This window comes from Triturus cristatus, chromosome 6 (assembly GCF_964204655.1).
Source record: "Triturus cristatus chromosome 6, aTriCri1.1, whole genome shotgun sequence".
Lineage (NCBI taxonomy): Eukaryota > Metazoa > Chordata > Amphibia > Caudata > Salamandridae > Triturus > Triturus cristatus.
Window position 1 is genome coordinate 1465097426 of NC_140589.1, and position 27800 is coordinate 1465125225.

General features: G+C 42.6%; 1 protein-coding gene and 1 pseudogene across 5 annotated transcripts in view; both read left to right on the plus strand.

Moving 5' to 3' along the window:
• LOC146821547 (ATP synthase peripheral stalk subunit b, mitochondrial pseudogene) overlaps nt 1-27800 on the plus strand; it is a 53226-nt pseudogene that overhangs the window by 2288 nt on the left and 23138 nt on the right.
• PELI1 (pellino E3 ubiquitin protein ligase 1) overlaps nt 1-27800 on the plus strand; it is a 253325-nt gene that overhangs the window by 787 nt on the left and 224738 nt on the right. The gene's annotated exons all lie outside the window — the stretch shown is intronic.

Genomic DNA, 27800 nt, shown 5'->3' on the forward strand with positions numbered 1-27800 from the left:
AGAATAGACGTGTCATGTGAAGGCGATGCCCCTGCTTCTCGATGTTTTCAGATGGGAATTATGATGGGTGCCTGTAATGTCACCCGCTGCCAGGCGAACAGTTGTTCTAGCTATAGTCAAGTTGTCGAAGATTGTGTGTTGTCACTTTTGCTGCCTTTTAACTGCGACCTGAGATTGTAGTGAACTACACCATATAAAATATCCTTACATTTTGATGTTAACGTAGGTTCAGCCTCTGTTGGATTAAATTATTTTATTTGTTAACATGTTTAATCCCTTCATTGTCGCCATGTTCTCCTCCAGCGGTTCTAAGTTTTATATGTGGCATACGAATTGCCGTTTGTTATGAGCGTATAAGTGTGTTTTCCACACGTAACGTTCAGCGGAAACCAAAACCATAGAGCACGACTCCCACTTAAAACCCTTTGTAGATTTGTTTAGGCCTCTCTGGGGGGGGTGCACGGCTCGTTTCCTGTATAGAAGAAGCGTCAGTGTGCTGTGCTTTGTTTCGAACTGATACGCCCCCCCCCCCCACCCCCGATGAGCACGTATGCAACAAAGCTGCAGAAAAGAGATTTTAATCCAATTTAATCCCGTCAGACTGCTGGGTAAGACCCCAGCGTTTGAGCACAGCTGTCAAAATTGGAATATTGATTTCCAATAGACCGTTTATGTGCAGTCAGGAGGAAGATCTCAGGGTCTCAAAATGGCATGCTTGCCTTTTCTATTGTTTTGATATTCACCTAACCCCCCCCCCCCCGTGTCTGACTTGCTTTGTTTGCCAAGTTCATGTGCACTGATTTGCATTGCTTGCACCCTCTTTTATTTAAATGAGGCAAAAGGCGTGCGGTGGGGGGAGGGGGGTTCGCCCAGCTGTATTTCCTTCCTTATGAGAACGCACGGACGCCTATTGCGGAGGGAAGAAGGGGCTTTCAAAATTGCACGTTGAAGCATCAGTAGCAGGGTTTACATGGGAGTAAGGAAAGATCAAGTAATTGCAGGTAGGCTTGTAACTAGAAGCTCTCATCTTGGGTTTTCAAAGCAACTCAAACATAATAAAACAGCCTGTACGCGGACTTCGAGAAGGAAACGTAGTTCTGTTGCCTGTAAATATTTGGATGGGAGTGCAGCTGTGCCCTATGGACCGAGACCATCTCAAATAAATGTATATTGGCTTTTTTTTTTTAATCAAATTGTATTCTCCAGGGATCTCTTCGTATTCTGCTGCTTCTGAAAAAAGTGCGCTGGTGATTAATGACCTCTTGCTGTAGAGTTGTGTATTAATTACTTATTGCATGCAGTATTGGACCGGTTAAATGCCCCGATTTTAAAATAAGACCAGTGACAACCTAGCCCTAGCACCCATTGTTCTGTTCAAGGATAAACAGCTGGTTCTGAGACACATATATATATATTTTAAGCAAATTTACAGTTTATGTAATTTTCGCTGGTAAGTACTGTGGATGACCTCTTTCGATATAATGGGTAATACTGGAGTAAAACTGTTTTATTGACAAGGGTATCTTGTTGGAATGGTTGCCTCTGGTGTGCTGTGTTAATTTGCTTCTTTAATGGGTAACTTCTTCCGACATACCCTTCTTTTTTTTTTTTTTCTCCAGTTTGTACCATTTCGGAATTGGGTCCACAGCACTTGAAATGAGCGAAGAAAAGAAGTGAAGAATCTTTGTCTTGTAGTGGCAGCATTGCTCTGAGAAGTAGCTGTGCTGACTTGTCATGGGAAGGTGGCCCAGTGGTACTAGGCCTTGCTGCCGCATACTGTGTGTGTTCGAAATCTGAGCGGTGTTGGGTTACTTTTTTCTGAGTCTATGCATTTTGGAAGTAACATTTATTAGAAATTGGAATGTTGAGCGCTCCATTGAACATTACCTAGGTTCCAATTATACTTTGGCTCACTGTGCACTTCATATACAGTATTCTAATTGTGCTAAAGGCATTGGAGTTCCAGAGGATTGCAAGACTGGCAAAGATATGTCTGACAGCGACAGTTCCTATTACCATCAGCCTGTTCGCTTGGATGGCTGAGATTTGGGCTGCACTGTTGTGAGCAGACACTAAGAAATCTTGTCTTGGCTCCTCTGTCTCACCATGTTCATGTAGCTGTAGTGAATATACTCTCTGCTACTGTGTACCATTGGCCGTTCCCTGGTACAGGTATCGCTCTAATAGTTGTCCTATGCGAAAGCACTAATATTTCCGGTCAGGGCCTTGCACTAACTTCCTACTCGAGGCGTGCCTGACAGACTAGCATAAGCAAAGAAACTGCAGATCAACAAGTAACTAAATAGTGAGGTACTACCGGAATTGTTAACTTTATAGTACTACGAGGTGCCAGTAATTTACTTGTTTGACGCCATACTATTGATATTGCAGCAGGGTCAGGGCTTTATATGCGAGGACAACAATAGGAAGAATTAAATACTATGATTCACTATCCCAATTTCCGTCTCCAATGTTGATATTTACCCTCAAGGTTTTTTTTCTCAAGCATCCTTTCTAAGGGTATTCGATAAACCCATGTCACCTAAGATGCAGTGTTACGCTCCTGTTTGAGTTCAGCAACCAGAAAAGCAGTCGACGGGAGCATTGCCTGTTTGTTGACGTTGAGTTATTTGGTACATGTAGCATGGCGCCCCTTCCGGGTTCTACTGCTGGTTTCAGTCTTATGACCAGGCTGTGTGCTGCCAAGCACCCACATGCAAGCCACAACACCTAGTTTTATTAACCTATTCCTCACCACTTTACACCCACTTTTTACACATTTGCTTCCAAAAGTAGTCTCCGTGCCATCGAAAATTGCAGGCTGCAGCAAGGGTACTCGCACCAAAAGATGTTAAGACCGGTAACGTGGCTTATTCCCCCCCCCCCCCCCACACGAACCACTTGTCCAGCAGTAAACAAGACTTTGTCGATCCCGAACTTATCTTCTCGAGTCGGGGAGCGGGGGAATGTTGGAGGGTGTGCTCTAAACCGTCCCTCGTTGCCACTTATTTTATTTTCCCTTTTAGTTGGTGCTTGGCAGGAGTAAATCTGTGGTGGGACCCCACAACTGGGCTCTTGGGGAGGCGTAGGTTCAAGCCTTCAATGTGAAACCGGTAGGGGCTTCTGGAAAACCTCTTCCTGCTTCAGTGAGTAACCACTGGGGAAATACTAGAGAGGGGTGAAGTCCAGGGCATCACGTAACCCTCTTTCAAAGTCGCTTTTAAATAAATAAAAACATTATAACCACTATGTTAAGCTGTAACTGGAAACTCTAAAACACTAATGCACTGTGCAGCCTTCGGTAGGTCACCCTCGAGTCACAACTGACCTTTGGAAAGCATGAATTCATTACACTTGAGCTCGATGAATATGAAGTCTATTGTACAAACATCAGCGATGCAATGGCTTACGGGTGCAAGCACCATGGAATGATTAAGTCTTGTTTTTGCACATATTGTAATTAGCAGAGGCTTGCATTAGCCGCACCACTCGTGTGCCCTTTCTCTTCCAGTTGTGACTGCAGCGTTATATTCCTATTATAATTCTCCTTAAGGGTCAGCCAGTGCTTTAACTTGGCCGGTACTGAATTACTGCACTTATGAGCGGGAAGGGGTAGAATGAAAAGACAATCTTAATCAGTCATTAAGTATTTTACCTATTACTAAATACTTGCGGGCAAAATAAGATGTTTGGTGAAGGTGGTGCGTGTAAACTATAGTTGTTTGACAGGAATGCCTCCTAACTACTCATTTAGAGAGTGGCTTTGTGTTTGTTGTGAGGCGCAATTAAAGCAATACATTCCAGTGGTGATTTAATGATTTGCGCCTGATCGGACACGTGCCCAGAATGATGCTGCTTGTAGTGAACATAGTAAAGCAAGACATGAAAGTATCTTCCTGTTGGCAGGCTATCGAATAACGAGACTACTGCAGGATAACGTTGGAGACACGTTTGTCTCATTATTCACAGGAGCCCACGACCAGAACCCCTGCACGTCCAGGGCAATGGCCCGACTCACTCCAACCCTCCTGGAGTTGGAGTGAGTCGGACAGACGGACAGAAAGACACACAGAACTGCAACTGTACGTCTCCTGACGCGGCACGAGATGCCCAGCCACAATATACATATGATACTACACGTCATCCAAGCATATGTTGACTGCGCACCTTTAACAGCATTTACGGATTTCTTGTGCTGCTACATTGTGAATGCAGATAATTAGGATACGTTTCGCTGTTTTGCTAGAATGCAAGAGCTATGTGGTGTGAAATCACTTTGTTCTGATCTTTTTTTTTTTCTTTTCCCATCCTTCAGAGCTACTATGTACAAAACATACAAATTTCACAAAAAGCAGCTGTGTTTAACTCTTTGCAGTGTTTCCGCGTGCTGGGTGCTTGTGGACTTGGCGCCTGTCAGCTGCACTCTCAGGTGCTACTTCGGGCTGTCTTTCAGCACGCAGTGCATTATCTTGTCAATTTGGATGCATGTGCTGTAAAAAAACATGCAAAAACACACAAGCACTGCAAATAGCAGCTGCTCTCAAGTTCCAGTGCGCTCACTCCAATTTTTTTTTATTATTTTGTGCCGAGAACTGTGCATAATAGGGTGCTTTCGTCGACAACTGCAAAAAGAACAATTGATGAACAGAATGCAGAACAATGTCATACATTCTCCCCAGTACAGAGATCCGGGCCTAAATCCATCGTTTTTTTGCTCACCGTTCCAGTTTGAACACAGCCATATGCAAATACGTTTTTACCCTGTGCCCAATGGGAACAGTCCAGTCCTCCCTGACTGGAAACAAGCATCCTAGGACCGGTACATAATACTGCACTTTGATTTATGACCGTTATGAACTAACTTCTGGAAATGGTGTTGAACACAAGTTAGACATGCTGCGTGTTTAGTGGGGGCCACTATCTAATCCTGTACTATCATGTGGCTTGAACATAGACTGAGTGGTTAATGCATCCAATCATAAAGCATCTTTTTTGTCTTAAAAATGTCTGAAGGTTAATGTTGGTGTGTAGCGGTTGAGTCTCTTGGTAATACCGTACCCAAGATAGGTGCGGTTTTGTTTCCATATCTTCAGGAAACCTCTGTATCTTGGTTACTAGATTGGGAAATGATAGGCGCTACTATTGGGTTATGCTAGTGGAAGTCAGCCTTCTATAACCCAGACTCCTGACCTCTATCCCCCATCTTAAGCCTGTCACCCTGTTGCCTAGGCCCAGTGCCATATGAATGTAGGTGTCTACCAGTAAAGTGACAACAGCATGAAGTTCCGGGTCCGCGCAGCAAGCTTGAAGCTTACTTTCAGAAGAAATCTCATAAACCCATACCTGCTTTAACCCTTCATTCAACAGCAGTGGGCCTTCTTATGAATCAAACTGTAGTTGCGCAAAGGCTGTGTGGACAAGCCTTCCCGGCTATCAACTCTGATCTTCCCAAAAGGCACATAATGTGGATGTCTGATCCTACAGGGCCTGCTGGACATAGTCTATGTGCCCAAACGCCAGTTTCCCTTTAAAAAGCTCTTTTGAGATAAAACAGAGCAGCGGTCCAATTCAAAAGCCGATGCCTCTACAAAAAGGTACCTCTGTGTAACTAACCTTTAATTTTGTTGACTTCATAGTAGTTAGTTCAGTAAAGAGTGGTGTTATAGAAATGTCGCATCCAACCTTCACAACTGACATGCCATAAAGTGTGCTACTTTTTCTTCAGCGTAAATTTACCGAGAGGTTTAATATGTTTGTTCTTTTGAGCTTGTGTGGCATGGTTTGGCGACTAGTGGTGTTGCGAATGACTTTGCAGTTGTTCATATGGTTTGGATGATTCATTTTATACCTCCAGATATTCTGTTGGTTGTGTGGCGTACACTGGTGGATAATGCTGGTGGAGGTAACCTCCATGCTTACATATGACGTATCTGTACTATGTTTGATTTAATCGAGGTATTGCATCTCTTCTGTTGAGTGGTTGACTGTTTTTTGACAACTATGTAAACAGTGCTAACTTAGTGTTACTTTGGTGCGATTGCTTAAGTCCATCGGTGCTGCTTGTGTGTTCATTTGGCAGTATGTTTATGAACTGTGACAAATGCAAGTAGTGCTCAGTACTCCCAAGGACAGCCATGTTGTGCCTGGAGGCCAGGTACTCCACTGTCAGGGGTAACTAGCGAAATCAGCAAGAGTTTGGTGGAGGACACTGCTCGGAGGTGGGGGGGGGGGGGGGACCAGGCCATCTAATAGAGGAAGAAGCTGAGGGGCTGCTTTAATTTGAACACTTGAGGAACATACTGTGTAGGACCATGGCCATGGAAGTCCTTCATTAAGTCTGGTGCTGAAGTTACTTCAGAGGAAGTGTCCGTTGTAAGGTCCACCCACATGAGGGGATACAGTTCTCCCTGAGCCTCCACCTCTTCGGAGGAACACACAGTTCAGGGGTACATGCGAATGGAACTGTATCTGTGATTTTTCTCAGGATCGTGGATAACTGATGGTAGCTAACCACACCCTTGGTGAGGAATATCATTTTTAGTGGCAACTAAATTATTCTGTCTGCATCCATATATTTTGTGAAGCTTGCCTAAATGCAGGCTACTGAAAACTAGGGTAGCAGAAAAAGAAGGGAGTGGAGCAAAGGTGCAAAATGATAATTGGCAATTCCAATAGGTCTGGCTTATGAATGAAATTGCATTATGTGTTGTTCATGCGTTTAGGCACCCGAGTCCTCAATAAGCACTCTCTTGCACATACACTCATTCGTCCACCCACTGATACATTCATCCTCTGACACAACCGCGATAAGACGCACACAAACTCAACAACATACGCTAAATAAATTAAAGAGTTCAAGAAAATAATTACATTATGCAGCAGTTTAAATACTGTGAGCATATGTTTGAAATAATGAAACTAAACCTAGCTGGGTTGTCGGCCTTGTGATTTAATGTACTTAGTCTATCACTACTAATGTGTTAGTCGTCTTGCAATGGTGCAACAATGGACAACCGCATTCCATAATCGCCTGGTTTAGAGGAAGTGACCCTGTGGGATGCACTGCAGGTGAAATTAGTGGCATGCAAATGACTTGTTAGCACTGCTTGGAAAGCTGTAGTATCCGCTAAAACATTACATTTAAAAAAAGAGAAGTAAGGACATGAAAAGGAAACAATAAACGGAGAAAAATGAAAACTAAACATCTAGCCTGACATTGGAGCACACTCCTTTTTAGTTGAATGAACTAATGCAATCCGAAAATGCTATCTTTCAAATGGCAAGGCAGCCAATGACTGATGTGAACTGAACCACTCCCCTATGCAGGACACTGTCATGGATGGAAGCATAGTGTAAATGACGCTCACATCCATTTCAGAACAGAGCTGACCCAGAGGCCTTTAACGTATATATTTTGATATACATTTACATACATGGGTATACATATTTATTTATTTTTAATTACAAGATTGTTGCAGATGGAGAGATTCTAGCAAGAAGTATGCTTTAATACAGAAAACTAGCAACCTTTAAGTTCTTTATTTATTGACTTCAGCATATGTTTTTCACAATCAGTAAGTCTGGTCTACTGTGTATATAATAACTTTTCACAATGAACAGTTTACACCTTTGACATCAGAAATAGTTTCCTAGTGAGCCAGACATGCCTCTAGGGGTGATCATTGTGATCAGAGGCCCCCATACTGAGTGTAATCTTTCCCACAAATCAACCATCGGCATGCAGTCATACAATTGCATAGTATTTTGCTTTGCCAACTGTAATTTTATATACTTTCTCCCACGACTTGTCACCTTAACTAACTCACACCTACTGTGTTTTTCTTAAAACTTCCTACAAGCAACTGTTTGGTATGCCATAATATACTTACAAAAATGTACAAAAAAATCAGTTGTGAAAACAATATTAAATCGCTACTAATGTAGCCTGCTAAGGATTATCATAGTGCAACCTGTTTATCCTTGTGGTTTGTTTTGGTGGGTCACCAAAACCATTGCTTACTATGGTAATCTGCAAGATTTCATGTAACAAAATACCTGCCTACAGGCTTTAGCACAGTGTTAACACAATTCACCTATGAAAGTCTATTGCTATTAACACATGCTTTTCACAATAAGAAAAGCCTACTTGCTTGATCATACCTTTTCTTATAAACAGATCTGCCATAAGAAATCTGATATTTCGTTTCTTAGTGAACAAATGGGGCCTCCGGCCTTTACCAATGGCTTGACACTATATACAACACAGACCTTCTGAAGTGCACATAAACTGGCAATAATCAAGAATACATTTTTAAAATTACAAATAGTAATTACAGTTGGCAAATGATATAAAAACCAGTTTCTGTAGGGTCTAACGAGAATCCCCACAGTGAAATTCTACTCCCAGGGTTTGCCAGTGTGAGTGACCAACACCTGAACCATTGCTTAGTATGGTAATCTGTGAAATTACATATAAGCAAATACCTTTCTATAGCCCTTAACAAAATGTAAAAAAAGAAATCTACTCTTAGATACCTATTGGCTTTACCACGTGCGTTTTACAACAAGTAAGACGGGCCTACTGTCTCTTGTAATACCATATCATAATAAATAGACCAGATTTATGGCATCAGACCTAACCTTTTCCAGTGCACTAATTGGGTATTTAGCTTATCTGCAGGCTTTATTCTAGCGCAGTGGTACTTAACCTGTGCTCCGGGAATCCCCGAAGGTCTGCAAGGCATACTCGGCTGATTAGAAAATTAAACAGTATTAACAGATTAATAATGTCAATGTAAATAAAGAAGTAATTGAAACATTTTTAAAATGGTCTGTAAATGCACAAGAATTTGAAATTTGAAGCTAAAATTAAGTTAGTATTTTCAGATTTGTGGGAGCAGTGCAAATGCGTCAAACAGAATATAGTATCCACACTTAAATGCTTGGTGAGTCTAACATATGCTTTTCACATTGAATGTTGGGCCTAGTGTATTTTATGATCAATATTTCAGGCCTTTAGCCATGATCATTGACTTAACATAATCAACTCAATCCTGCTACATGGAGTATTGGTTTTGCTACAGGCTAAAAGTACAATATACGTAGTCTTTTTAGTAGAAGCACATACATTCGGCCCAAACAGATCCGAACATCTGGTTGGAGACCTAAGCCTATCTCTCAGTAGTACTCTGAATGCTCTTTTGTTGTCAATTTCATATGGTCAGGCCACCGCTGCACTGTCGAGCCCGACCGAAAAATCGTCCTCTTGGTAGTTCCCAAGTTTAGGTGGAGAGCAGCTCCTGTATAGAGCACCTTACACCACCAGCGACACTCTAAATTTGCTCACCTTAAATGTCAGCTTTTCTTTCAAATTTTTTAGGCATAGGATTAGCCAGTGCCATTCACGCAGAGATAGAAAGCGACAGTCTTTTGCCATTTCTACAGCAAAGTCTTTTGCCATTTCTACAGCAAAGTCTTTTGCCATTTCTACAGCAAAGTCTTTTGCCATTTCTACAGCAAAGTCTTTTGCCATTTCTACAGCAAAGTCTTTTGCCATTTCTACAGCAAAGTCTTTTGCCATTTCTACAGCAAAGTCTTTTGCCATTTCTACAGCAAAGTCTTTTGCCATTTCTACAGCAAAGTCTTTTTTGCCATTTCTACAGCAAAGTCTTTTTTGCCATTTCTACAGCAAAGTCTTTTTTGCCATTTCTACAGCAAAGTCTTTTTTGCCATTTCTACAGCAAAGTCTTTTTTGCCATTTCTACAGCAAAGTCTTTTTTGCCATTTCTACAGCAAAGTCTTTTTTGCCATTTCTACAGCAAAGTCTTTAAGCATATGATTTAGCACAGGGCCATCCATGCTGAGCTGTAAAATGACAAAAGCCTTCTACCACTCCAGGCACAGTATTACAGCTTTGGATTGGTAAAGTACCATCCAAGCCAACGTGGAATGAATAAAAGTAATCCTAGCGTGTGATTTGCTATCATCGCTTTTCAGAGAGGTTTAGCTTTGTCCAGACACTTGATATATAATACTCGTGCTACATGAACAAAGATCAGCACTCCCAGGAGTGTTAAATCCGCCTTAGGATTTATTCGTACTTCTCACAACAAAAGCGTTTCGGTGATACGCCTTCCTCAATTTTGGCGGCCGCCGCATTTGTGCCTCTTTTATTTCAACTCATTGAACCAGGTGAATGGGCAGTTCTAATGTCCCGCCATCTTAAAACAGTGAATATTGACCTAGTTTAATAAAATCCATCATTGTGCACATTAATCATTTTGGTGGCATGTACAGAATATCAAAATGAATGTAATTCGGCGGGTGATACATCCATATCATTAAATATTTAGACCGTGCATGATGTCATATGATTCAATGGTTTGTCTCCTTTTTGAACTGATGCCGGGGACATGTAGCGTGATCATAATTTACTGTTTATAAATAATATAGGTAGGTGTGATATATTAGGCCCACCCAGTCAGAGATTGAGGGAGCTGCTGCATATAACTCTGGGCAGAAATACTTGCTACATTCACCCAGAAGAGGAACTTGGTATGTTTGAGGACATAGGTGCATTTCAAGACGGAATGTTATGGCTTACTGTACAAAAAGGCATTGGTAGACAAAGGGCATCACGCTCTACATAGATCGTTTGCATAACATTTATTACTACAGGTCATCTTGCCTAAGAGACATTCATGAGATGTGCGGTAAAGCAGTGTTTGGGCCCAGGCCCACACAGGGCAATCACTATAGGGACTATCCCCTTACCTCCGACTTTCAGCCGTTGGACAGACGCTCTGTCGGAATAGAAGAAAAGTACCTACCCTAGTTGACAGGAAAAATGCAGACTCGATATTTAATCGTCCATTTGCAACAGGAGAGGTAAGGGGAGTGGATTTGCGTTAGAAACACAATATACAGACTGGAAGATGTAGATGCATGCAAACTGATTTTTGTATCTTATGCTTCCTTTTACTACTACAAAAGTGCTAGAAGTATTAGCTTTTGCCAGTGCCTGTTTTGTTTTAAGCAGCTGGTTTTGTGTGTGTGTGTGTGTGTGTGACTCGCACACAATTTCTTACAACTTTAAAAAAGCTTGGGGCACTGAAAAATCAAGAGCACAAAGGGGAGCTTTTTATATAGAATGCATACATGAAGTACATAATTTTGATGTGTGAGGATTCTCGCAGGCGGAGTGATCCGTCCTATGGCCAGGTATTGCGGGGAGTCCCCTCTCCAGTATTGCCAATCTTTCTAACCCCCCCCCCCCCCCCCCCCCCCGCACTAGGGGTTCCAACCCCCTCCGCTCTCCCCAGAGGCATATATGCACATCAAAACAATGTCTTGGGTTTTGGGTCGTAAAACCATGGCCGTATATTATTAAAAACTTAGAAAACAACTTAACATTTTCATATTCACAACATTTGCAATATGCAAAAAAGACACGTCCATCAATCCACTACATCAGTAAACCTACATTCGTATACATTGATATTTACATTATTTCAGATGGCTAATCTTAACATATTATCTAATACATCTCCATTCCTGTCATAAACTAATGAATATAATTGCTTTTCTGCATATCCTGGATTGAGCCTACGGGCAAGGTCATTGGTCCAACAACATGCTAGGTCCCACCCTCCTGCCGGAGTGACCTTGCGCAGGAGGCCCAGTTCCCCAGAAGGTTCTATCCCCGGGAATCCCCCCTACGCCCTCAATATTATGGAAAAGACCCTCCTGCCGCTCCACAGCCCCTTTTAATTGCCCCCCCCCCCCCCATATTCGGCTTTGGACTTGCCCCCTCATGCCCCTGAAGCACTTGAGTGCTTCCGGGGTCCAAAATAATGCCGCCCAATCAGGTTAAGAGGCGGGGCGGGTGTCGGCCGAGTCACAAATGGCCGAGTCCATGTTTGGCACCTTAACAAATAGTAGCATACGTGAGAGAAATACTCCTACAGGCACAGCCGAAGCCCACTTTATGTAAATTTCAGAGAAACTGTAACAAAAGGCCAGGCAGCCAGCTGTGCTGTCGGGCAAGACCTATAAAACACAAATAGGCTACTTTACATAGATATGAGAGCCTTGCTGTTGTGCTGTCATCACTGAGTGCATAGGCGCCCTCGTTTATTTATCTGTATCCTGCTGACTTGAGAGGGGTGGGAATTTGGCACAAAAGGAAATGGAAGAGTGTGCCACACCGTAGTGATTGAAGGCTGTCCGGAAATGTTGGAGTAGGCTAATGAATTCATTGTTCAGTAAGGCCTTATTTTGGCTAACGATTGTCTAAATTGTGTGTCGACTCTGTGTACAGAATCTGACCATGGATGGATGCGGTTAAAGATTTTGCCGTTTGTGTTTTGCTGGAGTGTGTATGCAGCTGTGATGGGGTTAAGATTTCTTCTGCTTGGCTTATATGTACATTGAGAGGGAAGAGACGTGTCCATATAACTTAAAAGGGTGTAACATTAAGTCGGCAATCGTTTAGCATCTACATGGCTTCGAGCTATGTTGTGCTCCTGATGATGACAGGGGTTCTCTACTTATACTGGTGTCGGTGTTGTAATATGGTGTTCTGTTGTGACAGGAAAGGTGTAGCCTACTGTACTGCTGCTTTGCACATACCCAGGCGGGCGTTCAGTTGTTGCACAGCCTTTTGTGGTATGTCCTTATGTTACTTCCTTTTTTGCTCTTTGGAATAACCTTTCACCCCTCCGTGGGGATTGATCAGCTTTATTGCGTGCTGTAAAGATTTTGTTACCCGGGCATACAATGGCGGGAGACCGTGGCAGGCGCCCATCCGGCGTGAGCGCCTGTGGTGGAGCAGTGCTCCGTGGCATTGATTATTGAAAGATTATATGGTTCTCATTTGTGGCAAAATGCGCACATACAGCAAATGTGGGCCGCGCCTACCGGGAAACCGACCCCGGGGGAATGAATATTGCATCGCGGCGACAATATCTTCTCCCTGCAAGGCCGTATTGATTTTTCCAAGTGGATAATAATTTCAGCCTAGGTGCCTGGAAATAAAATCGCCTGTCCCTGTTTGATCTGTGGCGTGGTATGTTAAATGCGTCCTTGGCTTCAGCATGTTAAAGATACTTGCGATTCGTCCTATCTTAGGCCATTGTGTCGTGTTTGAGATCCTTGCTTTTTAGAACGGTAGGTGAGAATCTGTTATGGTCTGTTGCAGAGTTGAACCATATCCTGGCTTGTGTGGCATTGCAGCTGTGGGCTAACAGCACGTCTTTGCACAGATGCCTTCGAAGGTGTGCGGGAAAGCAAGCCTCTGTTTACAGGCAAGAATGTAGGGTGTAGAGGTAAGGTGTCTGGTTGCTGCATAGAGCAACTTTACCCAGAAGCCCTTTGGTTTTTGGCATTGAGTCGGATAGCCCCTTCGGTGTGGCCAGAATTGTAATGAGTTGAACCTGCATCGTGCACTGGGCATGTAAGTGGGATCTGAGTAGCTAGCCATCTGTGTGCACACAGTGAGGTTTCAGAAGAGCGGTTGGCTTAACCCAAAGAATGCCTTCCCTATGAAGCCTCCCAGATCTCATTTCAGATATTGCCCATTCCATCCAGCCAAACCCATCCTATTGATATACGCATTACAGGCCCAGAGCACCTGTGAGCAGGATTCGGTTTTACTCCCTCCATTAGGCCGTTGAGTTTGAACAAGAAAGGCAGCATTAATACCGAAAGGATTAAGGTAATAGGGCAGACTGGGTCTTTATTTAGAGTGAGGTTTCATGTGTAGAGGCAGGGCTTTAAGTGGGATGAAAAAACTGGGAGATCTCTCAAAAGGGCGTGGCCAATGAGATTATAGGCGTGCCTTAAAAACATGTAAGCTAAAATCCGTGCTTAGCATTGTGCCGCCCGACTTGTATTTTGCTGTTTGTCATTGCATCCAGATATGATACTAAAAGTAACTTAATACCTACAAGTCAGGACTATTGGCTTTGTCAATGGTTGTTAGTTGCGTAAGATAAATAAGCGCAAACTATCGCTTGCTTATAATATTTAAAAAGCTTCCACTTAAAGTCCTGGTGACACCATGGCAATGTTGCTGCTCCAGAGTTTCAAAAAGAGAAGGGAAACGCAGAGAGAAAATGACACTCTTAAGGATTTCCCTTCCCCTACAACGCTCCCCTGGCATGACGTCATTCCGTAACTTCTCCACTAGTGAGCAGTGTAAGCACGCACACATCAATATGCCTGCTGTCACTGGAGTGTGGGGAAAAAACAGACCGCGTGTGTCAGGGCTCAAAACAGAGCCCATAGAGACCCGTTTCGAGGCCCCCTTTAAAAAACTGCTGGTGGTCAGCACCTGTAAGACCCGGCCCACTTAAACCCCTAGGTAGAGGTATCCATTTGGGCCATGGACAAGGGTTGATGCTCACAGTATTCGTAAGGGGCAGAGTTAGAATTGTGTCCAGGTTATGTTTAATATGGGGGCCAGTATTTAGTTACGATTTATGGTTTGGGTGTCTTCGCAAAGAGCAGGGTAGTGCTTGCTATTTTGCTGTAGCAAACGGCATTTTCACCCCAGGCAGCGTGCATTGTTATCGGTTGCGTGCCAGGCCATGGGCTTTAGGGTGGCTGAAAGAGCCCTTGTGTACTCCATATGCCAACAGTACCCGCACGCAGATTATCCCATAGTGATTATTCCCCGGCTGATCACTGTTTCCAATGGCGGAGATTGTGGTCTGGGCATGTGTTGTGTTTTTTTTAAAACCGTACAGTGGGCCATCTGCTCTTATGAGCTCACATGACATTGAAAGCTGTGCAGCCACCAGATGCACACCAGAAGGGGACTTTGATGCTTCCCTGCCTTTGAAGTTTGGAAATGATATGATCTTTGTCCTCTATATAAATGTGTCATAACTCTGAGGTTTATGGGTTAGTTTGAGGCTTCGGGTAACTTCTTGTTTTCTGTCCCTGGCGTCACTCATTCCAACATTGTGGCGTGTTTTGTGTATGGACTGTATTTTAGGGGGACTGAATGCCCAGTCAGACACCTATGGACAGCTCTTGTGTGTGATAAAGAAGGCTCTGTACACATGAAGTTTTAGCACTTCCTTTCCTAGAATTTCCAGCGCATTCCCAATTGTTATGAACCTCTTGGGACCTATTGCTTATCCTAAAAATATGCGATTTCCTCATTTTCCCACCATACATGGTATTCTGTGTTTTTTTTTTTTTTTTTTTTTTTCTCTTTTGGCCTCAGTTTCGTGGAAACTCTTCTAAGCAATGCTCAAACCTAGAGCATGACAGTACCTATTAATACTTATGTAGGAGTTTAGAACCTTAGAGATTCTTTCTGTACTCTGTGTTGCATACTAATTGGGTAGAGAATCCAAGCATAATCTTTTTTTATTTTCCACGATGAATACAGCAGTACCTCCACACATTATCCAGCGTGGACTTCTAGTACAAACTAGTATAAAGATTATGAGGTGAGAAGAGCTGAAATAGAAGTGGTCGCTACATATGCTGTCTAATTATTACAGGTCCGATTTAAAGGGCTGAGCCATGAATTTATTCCTGAGAGGACAGGGAGTGTGGCAAATGAGTGATCACCCTGGGGTGGTTGGGGATAAAGCTGTTTAGCCCTGGCACACCAATCTCCTGTCTCATCATTGCACCAGCAGGAGGCCCTCCTGTTGCTGAAGCACCAGGTGTGTAATGCGATGAAGGGGCTAGACTACTTTTAGACTATTGTGAACAACACTTAGGATGATTACACCTAATCAGATCTGGCATTTAACGCTTTGGTACGAGAAAGGTGGGGGTGAGATCGGAGGAGGAATGGCGAGAAAATCACCTGTGGTCTTGGTAAATTTTTTACAAAAAGGGTGTGCAATGATGAATTTGCAGCTTTGCACAAATGAACGAGTCAAACAGTAAATTGTTGTTGAAACATCTGGAACAGAGGTAGTGGTGGTAAAGGAGGAGACTATGGTATTCAGAGAAGGCTGTGATATGAACGGCTGTCTCCGTCAAGATGACACGGGTATTCCCAGTCATAGTTCCTGCTTGTTGCATGTTGGGTATTAGACAAAAATCTCTTATGGTTTAAGTTACAATCAAGGGTTTAAGTTCCAGTGGTTTAAATTACAATCCCTTATTACATTTCCTGGTAGAAGTTCATATAAACACTTGGGTACAAATAATATTATCTAGTGGAAAGTGACTCTCCCCTAAAATTAGTACTGCTAATGGTTGTATTTTGTCCTTTTATTCTCAATATATATATATATATATATATAGCAGACCTCGCTGACTTCTTTGGTCACGAAGATGGGTCCTCTTCGAAACTGGCGAAGTAAGAATAAATGACTTGGTATATGCAGAACACTTGGCAATTTTATCAATGACTCAAATAGGTGTACAGTGCCAAAGAACTAAACTTCAGTAATATAACAAACTAAATGAATAATAATTAATCATTTGAGAAGCAAAATTATGTGCATTGGTTGGTAAAAGCCTGGTTGCCCAAGAAAAATGATTGATTCTGCAATTTTAGACCATGTAACAAACCATACATATTTGGTTCTAATCGTAGATAATAATCTGAACTTGCATCTAGCTACTGCTGCACCTATGAGTTGGGAAACGGTCCCTACTATTGACTTTTTAAATAAATATGGTAGCAGAGCTATGGGGCATTTGATTGCTGTAACTACGCACAAACTTGTTACATCATTACTAAATCAATCGGGGGGGTTTGTAAAGTGCGGCTACTCACGCAAGTGTTTCAAGGCACTGGGAGGGTGGTCTGCTGATTTGTCTGACGGCATCTAGAATTGGGACTTACTGATTTAGTTTTCTCACATGAACTTTAGCTAATTAATTGCTTTTGTAATCGTTCTAGACCGGATCATGACACTTTCAGGTCATTCATTAATAGGAAAGTTTCTTATCAAATTATGATAGTTCTTTGCTTGAAAAAACATTAAAGCTGTTATTGGAGAACATCACTTGTCATCTTTTGATATATTATCGACAATCTGTCAATGTCCTTACACAAGTAGATTTGGAAATGTGTTATTAACATCAGGTGTATCAACATAACTTAGATCTATTGTTCTACAAATATTCTAATTATACCAAACATATTTTTCAAGCAAAGGGCAACTTTCTCTTGATTCTAATTTGACTTGTGAGATATAAATAATTTTTAAAAATGTATGCGTTAGATTACTTTTACATCTCCGTTCACCAGTGAGACGGCTCTTGGCGGAATCCTGAGTAGACTACCCTGTGTTGCTTGTGCAAGGCCCATATGCAATCAGTGGAACATGTTTGTATAGCGCAGCAAAAGACACACAGATGATGATAGATCTTGTTTAAATCCATTGTTTTGCTCACCATGCCACCCCAGTTGAGACCCAGCAATATGCAAATCGGTCTTGACCATGTGCCTCATGGGAACAGTCCAGACCGGACTGCCAAGCCAGGTCCTCCCTGCAGCGGAAATAAGCATCCTGGGACCGGTTTCAGGGCATCACTCCTCATCAGCTAGGCTAGCTTAAATCCAGTGGCACAGTGAGCCTGGGACCCACGTCTGGGCATTCGCTGCACACTTTGGGCCAGAAAGCAGAAGACACACAGATGGTGGGCGGGATGCAGAGCAAATCAAACATTCTCCCCCAGTTAATAGATCTGGGTTAAATCCATTGTTCTTTTGCTCACCATGCCACCCCAGATGAGACCCAGCAATATGCAAATCAGTCTTGACCTTGTGCCTTATGAGAACATGGGAGGTTCTGGCCTGGCAGTTCGTGCTGGACTGTTCCCATGGGGAACAGGGTGAAGACTGATTTGCATATGGCTGAGTCTGAACTGGAATGGCATGGGGAGCACAAAAACTACAGATTTAGGCCCAGATCTCTGTACTGGGGTGAATGTGTGACATTGTGCAGCATTCTGTCGATCGATCATTCTTTTTGTATTTGTATAGCAAAGGCATTAGTTTTTCTAAGAGAACTGCTACCCGCAGTATTTAAAAACATTTTTTAGCTGGATATAGGGCAACATGTGACTGCATTGTTTTTTAAGTGTGAAATCAACAAAGTTCTAGGAAGCTTTACTTTGTTTCTGAGACAAGCGGTTGCCTGTCTTTTGGCGATTAAACATAATCTACTTGCTGAAGACTGATTTTAGATGCTCAATCATTTTTAGATGATATCTTGTTGCATTTTAACTTTGATCTCAGCTGATATTGCCTTACATTAATTTATTTGCAAATGATTTTTAGCAATACAATAAAGTAATTACCTCCCTACTTACTAATAAAGCTGAAGCATGTCCGGGGTTGCTTCCTCCTATATTCGGGGAGGTCGTAGCATACCTGTTGCGTGAGGCAAGGCCAAATTGATTAACACCCTTCTACTTGCCTGGGTGGAATGGAATGCGCCCAGAGTAACTGCCATGGTTCTGATTAAGCCTATACACGTCACTGTTGTGCGGTCTAATCTGTCACAAGGTGATGCATATTCCACGGGTGGGGGGAGGTTTCTGCTGTGAATTTGCCAAAGTCATTCCCAAGATAAGTTCACCTAGCCTGCCTGCCTGCTTCAGTCTCCCCACCCCTCTTCCTTCCTCGAGGGAAAACCTAAAACATGTATCCCTGTAGCTCTAAAATGGGTGGATTGCGTCGCTACCACGTTTGAAGTTCCGTTTATGAGAGTGGTTTTTTTTGTGTTTTTTGTTTTTTAGCGAGGGCTAGCAGAGCATCTGCTGAGAACATTTCTCACTCTGGGACTCGATTTAAGCAGTTTGGCTCGGCCAGTCTGCACGCATTGCTAATTGGCTGAAGAGGCTGGAAAACACAGCCATGGCTTCTGGCCGACAGTGCAAGTAAGCTGGGCCGGGAACAAACTAAGGGATAGAAATTCTTCGGGAAACGGGTGGTGTCTAATGTTTCTAAAGAAGATGCTGTCGTTTGTTTTTTCTTCGCCACGCCTTTTCAAGATTAAAAATGTTTTCCATCTGCGACCCACAGACCCCCGCTCGATTCTTCTCCATAAATCGTTAGGAGCCTTGAGTTTATTGGCTTCTGGAAAGTATGTGCCGCTACCCCAGGACAACCTGCTGTGATCCTCGGAGCCACCCAATCCGAGAGCAGGACTCGGGGGAAGTGAGAGGGTGGGGAATGCTACATGTGGAAACGATCACAAGCTCTTACTGAAAGTCTGTGCTGTGGTTCTTTTTTCCCCCTGCTCGGCAGATGTTTCTGTGCAAGTTGTTAATATTTCACTTGGTTTTGGCCAGGTTTACAGCACTGCATGTTCTTGGTGCCCCGGAAAACAGACCTCATTTCGCAGTCGTCCTGAGCGTCCCATTATTCACTTTTTATTGAAATCCAGTTTCATATCCTATGCTCAGTCGTACTCTTGTCCCCCCCACCCCCCTTCATGCTCTATTCCACTCTAATGCATGTAGTAGGCCAGAGCCAGCAAGTGCTATGTGTGTTTGTTTGTAGTCCGTGACATAACCAAATTGGGGCCCTTGAGTTTCACCTAGGTCACCGATGTGCATAGACTGAATGGGGCCCTCGTGAAGGGTGGTACCAGGGCGCACCGAAGAGTCGGCGAAGAAGCCAACAAGAAACTGTCTCAATTAAATGTCTTTCTGAAATGATGTCTTCTAAAGACGTTTTGCTAGGTATCCGGTTTTATATAGCGAGTAATTCGGGGATAGGCATACTTTAATTTGTTACTGGATTTGGTGCGTACGAGCGCCGAGGCCCACAAAGTTAGACCGAAGATCACACTGTTTGGTCAAGTGAGGATACCTCGGTTATAGCTGGGGCCTCTTAGGTCCGCCGTGGACACGGGGAAACGACCAGGAGTCTGTTACCGGGTGGCGTTAAATCTTTAATACGCTCACTGACTTGTTGAACAGTAATCTTGTTTAAATATAACCGTGTTTAAATTCCATGCCTACGGCATACCTGTAAGCTATGCCCACTGTACTGCACTCCGTCAGGGAACCTGTCCTGTGTGACTGAAGTCTCTCTGAAGTGTCACACTGACTCCCAAGGGCGGCACGCCTCTTTCTCTCCTATTTCAAGCAGCCACCCAAAGACGTGACCTGCTTTTCACACGGGTGTGCGGCTCCACTGACATGACAGCCGATGGCTGCAGCCCTTCACTGCTTTCTTCTTCTTTACTTCCTGCAGATTCTGAGAAACGAGTCAGGCGTGCTTTTTGTTTTCTCCTCCCTTCGGTACAGTAGCCTCACTTCATCGTACTTGGAGTGAAGGAGCTACCTTTCCTTAAAAGGCTGACATATTATGTGTAGTACTCAACCCAGGGGACATGGTTCGGTAGAAATGGAGAGCAACACATGCCTGCAGATGATTGAGTCACATTTTAAAACTGCTTTCCAAGGTGGCCTTTGTCGGCTTTGAGTTCGTGTTATTTGCTCCCTGGTACCATTTGGGTGCTCAGTAACTGCTGAGTGAATGTTTTGCAGCTGGTTTGTCCTAATGTTTGGGAAGTTAAATATCTATCCTCGGGGCTTCCTGTGCACATGATGCCCGAGCTAAGCTTGTTTACCGGAGGAGGTTTATACTAAAGTGATTTTAAAGCTAAGCGTAATGTTTGAACACTGATCAGATTTTACCAGTGTTGGCTTAAACAAGTTAATTCTGAAATGTTCTTGGGCTTCGTTTTTATTTTTGGCATTGGGTGACTTGAATGCTGTGATTTTTAGTTACTGTTCACTTTACCTGCTGCTCACAGGCCCTGTTTAAGATTTTTAGCTCCATCTTGACAGCGCATCTGTATACAATACATATTGGTACTAATTCTTTAATCGGTCTCCAACCAAATAAGTATTTATCTCACTGTATCCTATTGGGTATCCTTCCGTCTCTAATGGAGTGCTTGCTTTGGATACCTAAGGGACTTTTTACAAAGTGCACTAAACCATGCCTGTTAAAATTTCGCATAGCTGCCTTCAATTCAGAAAGTTATCATTTGTGCTACAGGCTTTTTAATGTTTTAATCAGAAATCAAAATTAAAGCCTGAATCGGTTTGCTTTGCCATTCATTGCTGCTTGTTCACCTTTCTCACTGAGCAGGTTCAGGTCACTACCAGGACTTTCAGATGAACACTTTGCGCATGTCAGTTTTTTTTAGGTGAAGCCTGGGCCGCGCATGCGCTGCTCTAAGAGGCATAGTGTATTGGAGAATGGACTTGAAGCTCCGCCCATATTTTTCATTGGCTTGTCATTGTCCTTTATAAATTTTGACTTCTGATTTGTTAATAAGCTTGTTAGTCCCTCCTTAGTACCGCCTTGTCTTCATTTGTAACCTCCCATGAGGAACTGGCCCTTTTAATTCTGTTGTCACACGGTATGTCTTATTTAGTCTGTAAGCACTATTTTCTTTAATGAGTTTCTCCTACTGCAGGCAGTAAATGCTTTCCTGCAACATTCCGCGTGCCATGCACGCTTTCACTTTCCAAGCAGCCTAAGACCATGGCGGCTGCTTTTTTGAAGTGAAATAGGTCTTGCATTTACAAGACTTTGATCCATTGTAAAGGACCATGCCTTTTTATTCATGTGTTAATTATCAAAACAGAAAAATAAAAGGCCTAGTCCTTTACAATGCTAATAGCTTAAACTCTCGCAACCTCGAGACCTTTTGCATTGCAAATGCTTATTTTGTCTGGAGAGTTTGGAACCAAAGTCCTGTCTGCTGCTTTCTTCTTGATGATGTGTGAACTCATGCACGGTGGATTTCTAAAACCTGGTTCCTGACATCCACAGTGTGGATATAATAATGAACAGAATTGTGGAAAGATCCCCTTAAATGTCCGCTTTTGGCTGCATTGACAGAGGACATTTCTCTGGCCGGGTGTTAAAATTCAGCCAAATAAATTGCTGCGATTTAGAGGTTTCTTAAATGTTTTTGTTTCTTTTAAAACGTTTGGTGTGTAGTTTGTTTTTCTTCCATGGAATGTTGTTTTATATTATCAAAGTAATTAATTTTCCCCTCCAAGTGGCTAAACGTGTTTTATTTATTTCTATGCTATTTTCTTTGAACAAATACTGAACATGTAACGAGTGCTTACGCCTACAGCAGTTTCTGATCATTGTGTGCATCCTGCAGAATACTCTTTATGGTGCAGAATATGAGAGAATTGGCAGTTTATCATTTACAAATAGTTTGGGCCACATGCATTTTACAATCTATAGGTCTCCCTCCATCTGCCTAACAAGCATACGCTCTAATAAGACCTTCCTGCATACAAGTGTTCTTAGTCAGGATGAGAACATAATACATAAGACCCCATCATTAATTTAAGGCAATTCTGGATGTGTCGCTGTTGCAGCGCATAACATCAAATTCCCCCTTCGGCACAGACCAACTACCTCCAGTATCCAATTCACTCAAATACATTCATTGGTGGGGCCCATAACACAAATATACTTACACTCCGTTGATCTGTTTACTGAGGGAAATCTGCTTCCAAACGCTGACATTAGGAATACCTTTACCTTACTCTAAACACATTGACCTCAGACCTAAGATATCCCTCTCATAAGGAGATGGATCATTTAGTTGTTTGACGGTTTAGATTCACAGTCCTTTATCTAGTCTTTAAATCTCATTAAATTCTCTTCTTAAATAATCAACACCACATTTGTCAATCAATTATTCTTTATCTAAGAAATATTGCAAGAAACGTTAGAAATCATCATCTGCATTTCAGAGCATCATATTTACCTATTCTGGCTAAAGTAGTCCTCGAAGTCAGTCAAGAAGAATTTTATTCAGCAAAGTTAGGCCGCAATTCAGTCTCTCAAAGATTCAGGATAACAGCTGTCCAGCAGTGTCACCGTCCTCTCATCAGCATAACGTCAGGAAATTGAGTTCGTCAAAGAAGAGCAAGACCAGGCGATAGCGTGTTCTAGCTCAATTCCCTACCTACTTTTATAATGAAAATAATGTCAAAAAGTATCAAGATCGGGGTTTAGAAAGTCCATTTGGGGTTGCGGGGTACAGTTCTCAGGGTGTCAAATGATGAAGTCATCAAACTTGCTTGTTCCGGCTTTTAAATTGAGCTTTGTCTTTGGTCTTGGACAGGTTCCCGGAGCGTGCTTGTAGGGGAACATGTTCTCCCGGGGTCAGGTCCAGGCCACTGCTGCTGGCGGTGACGCCTGCACACTTCACCTAGAAGCTCGTGTTGTCAGGGCAGTCACGTTTAACGTCTTGTTCAGCCATCTTGTTTAGGCCGAAATGGTCAACTTCAGCAAAAGAAACACAAAAACGTAATTAAAACATAGACCAGGCTAATAAAATGTTATCCCCTTGCTAATACCCATGTGTGTGTATTTATCTAGCAGAAGCAACACTCAGACCGGTTTATACTCGCTGAATAAAGCACAAATCACAAATACATCACCAAAGCGACATATAACATGCAATATTCTAGTTTTCTACTACTAATATGCGTACCCAAGTTAGTTTACAATTAATATAGCCATGCAAGGTGCAATTCCCACGTGTAATTCTTTTGTTAATATAATTGGTGAGTTATCACTTCAAACGGATTAATAATATTACAACTAATTGATTATTCGGATTAATATAAACATGCAGAATGGGGGGGGGGGGGGTATACAAAATTTTGTATTACCCGCTCCAGCATCGCTACTGCTCACCGTTGATGAGAACTACATCACAACTACTTACTTGGGTTGTGCTGAGACCTGATGTGCTAATTCTTAAGCAAGGACATTCAATTTGCACACAAACTGTTTTGAGAATGGGCATGCAATTTGCAATTGTCACTTATGTACTAATAGGACGCATTGCAAGCCTTTACCGACTCTTTAAAGGGGTTAGTGCATGACTTTACCATTTTATGCTTGCAAACTCTGACTTTGGAAATCTCAAGAGAATTGCAGGGTTTGCAACCTCAACATTTTATAGTACATCTGGCTCTTAATAAGGTATAGTTTTGACTTGCAGCCCCTTATTCTACAGCCAATTTGGTGTTCATACAGCTCCCTCACGACAATGAAATCTGAGCTAATCACTCTTTTAAAAGGGAATCTCCTTTCAGAATCCTTTCATGTAAACCGTCTCAAACTGAGCAGGACTTTTACTTTATTTTTTGAAATAGCCATTTTGTTTAGTGCCCTACTACAGTTCAAAGCGGTACAAAAGGGGGTGGTGATGGCCGGAGCATCAGAACCAATCAAACACTCACACCCAGTCAACAGATCTGGGTTTAATCCATCACCGTTCTTTAGCCCACTCTGCCACCCCAGTTCAGACATGGCCATATGCAAATCAGTCTGACCCTGTGCCTCATGGGAACAGTCCAGCCCGAACTGCCAAACCATGCCTTCCCTGGACCGGAAACAAGCTTCCTAGGACCGGTTTCTGGCATTTCAGCAGTCTTCAGCCAGGCTTGCTTGAATCCAGTGGCAAAGTGAGCAAGGGACTCACGTCTGAGCATACCCTGCCAACTTATGGCGAACAAAGCGGTACAAAAGGGGGTGGTGATGGACGGAGCATCAGAACCAATCAAACAATTCCTTTGATTTCTACTACAGTTAAAGACATGAGAGCAGAAATACATTTGAATGATCCTTCCAACGGTGTAAGCTGGCAACAAGCCATCTCTGAGGCTATACTGGCCTGCTTATATACTTTGTCGCAACAAGAAATGAGTTTCTTTGTGATCGTTTTTAATCAGCAAAAAGTATTCCAATTTTCGTCTACATATCTGCATTAAAGGAATATTCAGCATTTGAAGGAGCACAAGACCAAGGGCTGAAGAGGCAAGGCAAGAATGCCTATCTAGTAGAAGGATCAAAACACCCCTGACCAGAGGTATAAAGTAAACCTAAATACTCTGGGTACCTCTATAGCCACACAAATGCTTCTCGCAAACTTCTAGCTAGCATCACAAAAATACTCAGTAGTTGGTTAGATGAATATAGCAAATGGTAGACGGTGCTGTATATATTGTCCCATATTTAAAGTCCTGTGATGCCTCGAAAGCATCTTTTTGCCTGGATCTGCACTTTCTAGGGTCTGGCCTATACACCTATCTAGTTATAGCTTAGCTTCATTAACTTAGCCCCAACATTCATAATAAAAATAAATATGTATGTATATTCAAGCAGGCACTTCAAACATTGGTCTGTCAAAGCGTAATTCACATTTGGCTTCTGCCAAGGACGCTATTCTCCCATGGGGCAAAGGGTCAGCCGACTTCAGCCATTGGCTGTGTTCACTGCGAGTGATAACGTTTTGCTTCTCTCTATCTGCCTGGAAAGTAGTATCCTTCAATGCCAAGGCTGGTGGGCCAATCTCTGCTTTCATGTTATGTTTTTCTCCTGGTACTTATTTTTAGGTCTCGCCTGAGCCAGCGCTTTAGCGCTGCTCTGGCGAGAGCTATAGAAAACTGGGATTTGGATGTGCAAACGAGTGCTTTTCTGGCCCCCAACTACAGTGCATGTGCGCCGGGCGCGCGCACCATTTGGCAGCCTGCGTATACATTTCTCGGGCGCTTTGATGTTCTCAGTGAGCCGCGCGGCCACTGCGAACATCAAAGCGCCCGCGAAATGATTACTTTCACTTTAGCGGTAACGTTCGCACCTACTTGGCAGACTGGTTCTCGGTTGCTCTTTCCTCCTCTGCTCTCTCTCCTCAGAGTCCGTCCCTCCCCCTGTTGCAGCAGCTGGCATTACACGGGGGAGGGTGGCTCTTCGTGCCTACCCAAAAACAAGCATTGGCATAGCCAATAGGTCTCGCTTTTGGGACCTTATAAGTATTTAGTTATGCAACTGTCGCATAGTTAAACACTTATAAGGTCCCAAAAGCGAGACCTATTGGCTATGCCAATGCTTGTTATGTTTTGTGATGGCTTCTTTAAATATTTCTCAGGTGAATTTTCGCGTTTTTATTTTTAACTTCTAATGCGTATTTGAAAAAAAATGCAGACCTACCGAGCACAATTTGTGTAGTTTGCCAATGTTTGTATTTAACCTCCGCTAAGTGCTTTATATCTGTACAGACATTATAATGTATATTCTTTTTGGCTGCTCTGGTCATTTCCCACTGCAACATAGTGTTTCTACCGGTTGCAGTAATGAGTAAGTAGCTCTGGCTGTCGTTGAGCACTGGACATAAAATGCTAGCCTGCAGTGTATTTTAGTGGCTGCCATAGTCGCTTCCTGTAGTTGTGTGGATTCCAGGTCCATGAGAGACAGGAGGCACGTTAAAATACCTTGTTGTAACTACAGCCATGAACCAAGCGCATGTGTTTAGAAGAAGTGTACATAAAACGGAGCTTCTGTTATGTTATTTTCATGTATTTTGATTTATGTTTAACTTAACCCCGTTGGAAGTTTTCACTGGCAGTTGAAAGATATTTTCATTGCTTTTAACTCCCAAACCTGCAATTATGCCCGTGATAACTGTTTCTCAGGTGTGAGGCACATGTAGCAATAGCCTCTATTGCACTTTGCAGAGTGACATCACTATACTTGCACATCATTATAAGGTGGGATGAGAGTGTTCATTTTGCTGCTTTTTTGGACCTAATTTGCTGAGCGATAAACTGGCTACATCTGAATATGTCAAATAGTTTTCAGAGATCGGGTTCAGATTTTTGTTATCGAGTTTTCTTTTTGGGTAGCCTGGTGTCTGTAGCCCATAAATTCGAGCTTCTCCCAAGTTCACTTTTAATTGGCGGTACCTGTTGTGGGTGAACGATAATTGACCAATAATTTCCTCGTGCAAGGATGGATATAGAACTGATAATAGACGCCCCCTTCTTTCGACCTGCCTACTCCGAAGTCTTCTCATCAAGAAGAAATCTGGACCGATGAGTAAGATGGATGGTGCCACCAGGGTACAAGGTTTTGAATGCTTGCAACTATTTTATCACTTAGCTGTGAAGTCGCACTGTTGCAGAAGGCGAGGGTTTTAGAGGTTGGAATTATCCACACTAATATGTCAGTTTTAAATATAAAGTGTCGATCCTGTTGCCATCTTGTAGCAACTTATCCCCTGTCCAATATTTTTTTTTTTCTGATGAACGTGATAGAGCAAACGTTTAATAAATATTTATTGACATGAGTGATTTTCATTTGGAACGAATGAATACATTGCATTCTACAGAATTGTTTCCTTAGATATGTCATGCGAGGCACAGCCTCAATTTTGGATTTTAAAACGTTACCATGTTTTCATTCTTACTGTTTCCACATGCAACAAAATGCGCACTGAAATATTATTGAATGTAATATATATTGTGATTCTTTAATATGTTCTTTGTAGGCTCTAGAGGAAGGTTTCCTCTCCATTGTTACTGTTCAAGTTTCTTCCTACCTTAAGCTCGGTGAGCCCTTTCTTTACAAAAGCCTAATTGTTTTACACTTAACAAGATGTGTACTGTCGCATCCAGTGACATTAAGGCTAGAGGTGACTAATTATTATTCATTTAGGGGGAGGGTGTGGGTATTGTTGCACTTTATTCTGTATTGTGATTCGTTAAGCCTATGTATTCTTCACCTTTTTGCTAAATGTTATTTCACTGTGTATTTTGCTGTAAAAGAGGGCTAATTCTGGCGGTGAGCCAGACTTGCTTAGTCTGGTGTTCCCAATTCTTAGAGAGCAGACACCTACTGGTGTTGTCGAGTGCTTAGGACTTACAATATTGTGATATTTATTTAAGCCTGATGTTTTTATCTCTTGCTGTATTTGATTGCGCTTCTTGAAAATTCCCTGTATATGATATGATCCTAACCAGGGCTT